Here is a 5,025-nt window from a genome sequence, read left to right as displayed (position 1 = left end):
GAAGTCACTAAACATGGCAGCAGGGCTCAGGGTTCATGGAGAGAATACAGTGAGTCAGAGGTGAAAACTGGGAGGTTGGTAGGGCTTGAAGAACTTGGGGGTTTAGTCACCCTTGGCTGACTTTCTGGTCCTCCCCTCTCCTCTTAGCACAGGGTCAATGTCCAGGGGTCAGGTTGCCTCTAGGTAGACTTCTCTTTGGCCTACCCTCTCTCTTAACCCATCCCCATCTTAGGTTTTCATTATTTGCTCTTGGAGTTACCTTTTCCCACTGCTGATGTTTGGGGAACCACAGACTCAGGGCCTCTGCAATGTCTTACCCGGATCTGATTTTCTTGAGAGCTGACTCAATTCCTTGTTCCTTTCCAACCCACAACCTTCTTCCTCTACTCATAAAAAATAAAAATAAAAAAAAAAATCACTTTCCTCTGCCCGACTCCCTCATGGTTTCCGTAGGGGGTTGATTATTGCCAAAGGCCCTACCTACCTCCTACCACCCAGGAACAAGCTTGTGTATTATTGAGAGGGGGGCTTCCCAGACAGTGACACACATGGTGGGGACAGTCAGGTGCACACAATCATTCAATCCTTTTTATTTCCAGGTGAGTTCATGTAATGCTATGCAGCTGGTAGAGAAAACAGGCCATCTTAAGCTGGAAGTTTCATCCTCTCTTTTGTTTTCTACGTGCGTGCCGTTGTGGGGCCGTTTAAATCAAATTCTTCTCTATAGCTGAGCGCAGACCCCGCACATTTCTGGTTTTGCTCTTTCTGAAGATAATTTCTGCTGTTTAATGAGATCTGAGAATGAAGTCAGGCATGAGCAGGAGAAAGGTCACAGTGTGTGCTCAAAGGTATATTAACTACTGTTGGAGCTGACATCGGTCTCCTTCCAAGAGGACAAAATTAAGCAGCAAATAGTAAATACGTTCAATGGCACTTTATTGCAAGGAGGACCATTTACAATGAAATAAGAATATGAGAATGGTTTCAAAGAGAAAATGGGAGTGCTTACAAATAGAACACATCTTACCGGTTAGAGTGGGAATGTGATTCCAGTCAAGGTTAATGAGGAAACGGTTAATGAAGGGTACAGATTCCAAAGCTGCATGATGCCATATTGTATCTCACAGAGGTAATTAATACTAGAGACTCTGGCTAAATGGACACATTATACACAGCAGACAACTTGAAATTCCACACACCATATAGAGAGGCTCCTCCGGATGCTTTATGACTCACCCTGTTCCTGACAGTGGGACATTAGAGCTGGCGTTTTCCAGCCCTTTCCCTCCCGGAGTCAGTGTGGTACCCGGACAGAACAGCAGACGGGGACAGGAGCGGGGTCCAGCTCACCTCAGTTGCTGGGAGGTGCTGGGTCACCTTGGGCGAATCTTCCTGCCTGTCTTGGGCTCAATTTCCTCATCTGTAAAACGAGGGCGTGGGCTAGCGTGATCTGTAAAGTGGCTTCCAGTTTTGAATCTGAGACTTTTTTTTCCTGCACTTCATTGTCATCCCGTCGTTAGCACTTACCTACTTCATCATTGTGTAAGGATGGATGTAGCTGGGTTAAAGATCGCAGATAGATACACAGGCGTGGATTTACCTGCGTTACCTGCTTGTGGCCCTTGTGTGTACGTAGGCGTCCACTTACCACGTCTTTGAAATGATATAACCTTGGAGATTTGTGTCAAAAAACTTTCTATTTCTACCATCAGCGTTCATGGTTTTTAATCCCTCTCACATTTTTTCCCCCAAAGGTAAGCTAACGGGAGTAAGGTTACCTATAGAATTAATGCCTGGGATTAAGGCGAATGTGGGTGAAAGAGCCCCTTAGCCTATGGTTGCAGGATTATCTGTCTCTAAGAAGCACCTTCTTTTCTCTCCTTTTCTTGCTCTGAACACCCGAGGCGGGAGAATGAGGCCAAGGATCTGTAGCAGCAGGTGAGGGAAGGAATGGGGATCACATTACATCCTTCACATTTAGCTGTCTCCTTTGGCTGTCTGGAATCTTCCCTGTTTGCCTTGTTGAGTAGAGGGGCTTAAAAGTAGGGCATTTGCACACACTGAGTTTTCATCCCAGTGATCATCTTATTGACAGGCGTTGCTCCAGCTGAACAGTTTTCTCTGTGTTCAGGCCTGTTGGTAGGTGGCATCCCGAGGGCAGATTCCATTCTTATCCCAGCCCCAGAACTCGCCCATGGCTGCTTTTTAAAATTCCCAGGTGCACCTTGTTTATTTCTCCCTTCTCCCCTTCCCTGAACCCCAATATTGTCTTTACTTTTGCTCCTCGAGGAAAAGAAACGAAAGCAAAGCAAACAAAAAGCAACGTCCCTGGGTTCCCTGGCTATAGAGACTATCCATGCTTCCTTTAGAGGAGTCAAGAAATACCCCCTGTTATTCTGAATGAAGTAGCTTACAAAGGCCCACCAAATCCCAAATTTAGGGGGAAAAGGGGCCGAAAGAGTGCAGCTTTACGCACTAAATCTCCAGGTTCCACGCTTCTCCACAGACAATGGGAAGGGAAATCCTGGAGGGTTGGGGAGCCCAGAGCCAAGCTACCCTGTGACACTGACAGCTGCAGATTTGCGCCTATTGATTGTGGTGCAGGAGCGAATGTTCCATCAACCTTTAATTGAGCCGATTCCCGAAGAGAACAGGGTCAGCGTTTGCTGCGGGGCTGCGTCTACATAGCCACGGCTGAATTCTGGTTGGCGCCTCTTTAACAGACCCTCATTTGGAAGCTTTTTCACATTCTGTGGGTTCTAGAACATGGGTCCTTGGCTGAGAGGGTTCATCAGAATCACCTGGGTGGGGGGAGGTGGTGATTCCCCCCAGAAGATGGTGCCTCATCTCCTTTGTCTCTGATTGGGTTTGGGCAGGAGGTTGAGTAATTGTATTTTTAATAAGCTCTTTTTTTTTTTTTTTTTTAAAAAGACAATTCTAATGAGCACTCAGAAAATTCTGGAAGATTCCATAGCAAATTGAGAGACAAAGTTAACAAGTTAAGGAGACCAAAAAAAAAAAAAAAAAAAAAAAGGTGAAATTGTGAAATAATCCTATCACATCTTGCTGTGTGGGAGGGAACACGATTGCGTGGACACGAGGCGAGATACAGTAGCACCCGCTCCGTGTGATTCTTGAGCGGAAGGGCCTTGCTCTTTCTCGTTTTCGTTGCTGCATGGCTTGCTTCATCTCAAGGAACAACTGGACTTTCTTGGAGGGCTCCCTCATTTCGTGCAGCTCTCCCTCAGACTCCCCCGCCGTCACCGAGGACCTGGTGGTGAATCCGGCGTCCACTGCAAGAGTCCACGGGACTTCATGACATGACACCGGATGATGGCGGGTGACCTCCTCCCATTGCTATGTTGGGTGTGTGCTCAGACAGTTCTGATTTTGATTTCCTGGTAATTGCTTCCTCATGGACTCAGCCTTTAAAAAAAAAAATTATTTTTTAGTTTTTCAAAAATGTCCTGGTCCCACACAGATGCCTCCAACCCATCCCTTCTTGCCATTCTCGGCCTCCCTCAAAGCCCAGCTTGTTCCTTAATGAATCCGCCGCACGCTGAGCTGTGGCCAAGGAAAATCAAGAGGCCGTTCCATCAAAACATCCGTGATGGAAAAGCCTGTTCCCGTTCTGAGCTTGTGTTCCCCTCGTGTCCCCCCCTGACCCGGAGGGTCTGCGTGGGGGTCAGGGGAGGACGTTTGCACCCCCCACCCCCCGGCTACTGTTAAACCGTCCTCATGGTGGTGACTCTGCTGTGTTTACATTCCTGGGCTGCTTTGCCTTTGAAGCTGCTCCTTATTGGTGGGTTGGTGGGGCCTGGTGGCTCCTATACATTTTAAAGCTGCATTCCCCAGAGTTTGCCCCAGCGATGGAGACCTGCACTTTGTCTTTTAAGCAGATAAAAAGAGAGGTCAGTCAGAAGTAATTCCCCTACTCCTCGTATAAACAATTTAACTGCTGCAGCAACATACTTGCTTGGAATTACTCCCTCAGATTCAATTCCCTTTTCCTGCTCCACTTGTAAAAATGGTTAGTGTCCTCTATAAACTGCCGCTCACCAAGGTGCAGGGCTTGCTGTGCGGTTGTAGAATAAATGTTAATCTAATACAGGTTACTAGGTCAAATGCAATCACAGGCTTGTGGGAAAAGCTTAATACTGTTCTGCTTCTTCTAACACAGTAAACCTGGATATTATATGATAGGTTAAACACCAGTGAACCATGGCAAGAATTTTCTTGAAAGTAGGATTTAGTACAAAGGAAACTACATTGAAATGGTGACCTAGGATTGACTTTGCTCTCCAAGAGAGCATTCTGAGACGCCGGAGTGCACTGTGAAAATGGACTCCTTAAAAATGTGATGTTCTAGAATTCCTTGCTCGGGGGATGAATGCCAGTTGGAGCAGCTGCGACACATCTAAGGGTTTCATATGTTCTCAACTATGACTTCAGTTCCCCCTCATTCCCCAAAAATTCATGAGTGCAGATACACACACACACACACACACACACACACACACACACACACACACAAGCTTTCCTTATGAGAAGTTAATGTGCCACTGGATGGCCTTTCGAATTTGGATCCCAAATTGAACATCAAGTGAACACGGCATCAGGGGTGCCGAGCATATGGGAGCCAACTGCCTTGAGAGGACTCCGTGCAGATCTCGGTGGTGGACTCCACACTGTTGTATGTGGATATGTTAGTGCTGTTAAGTGTTCTCAGCCTGTATTTGTGATCAGATGCCAGAGCCGAGATGTACATATGCCAGCAGATGTATAATAAACGCTTAAGTAAATGAACATCAGGTTCCAGGGAAGCTTTGGAGTCTGTTTGGCAGGACCACGTAGGGCGTCCTGCATGGCGACAGGACTAGGCCAGCACACACTTATCAAAGCCTTATGGGGTCTTCGGGGAGGATGTGCCCAAACTCTCATCACGGCGGTAGCGGCAGCACGGGGTCCTCCTCCTCCTCCTCACTTCCCACCGAAACCCCATTCAATAAGCAATCACGGCCAGGA

At 47.1% G+C, this 5,025-nt stretch overlaps 1 long non-coding RNA gene across 1 annotated transcript; it reads right to left on the bottom strand.

Annotated features, from left to right (window-relative positions):
• Positions 1 to 591: 591 nt before the first annotated feature.
• LOC144323114 (uncharacterized) lies at positions 592 to 2,722 on the bottom strand. Its single transcript, XR_013388650.1, has 3 exons — positions 2,624 to 2,722; positions 1,351 to 1,420; positions 592 to 795 (listed from the first exon to the last, which is right to left on the bottom strand). It is a non-coding gene; the product is annotated as an uncharacterized LOC144323114 (long non-coding RNA).
• Positions 2,723 to 5,025: the final 2,303 nt, after the last annotated feature.

This window comes from Canis aureus, chromosome 11 (assembly GCF_053574225.1).
Source record: "Canis aureus isolate CA01 chromosome 11, VMU_Caureus_v.1.0, whole genome shotgun sequence".
NCBI lineage: Eukaryota > Metazoa > Chordata > Mammalia > Carnivora > Canidae > Canis > Canis aureus.
The sequence above is the reverse complement of the archived record's forward strand: the minus strand, read 5'-3'. Positions and strand labels throughout refer to the sequence as shown.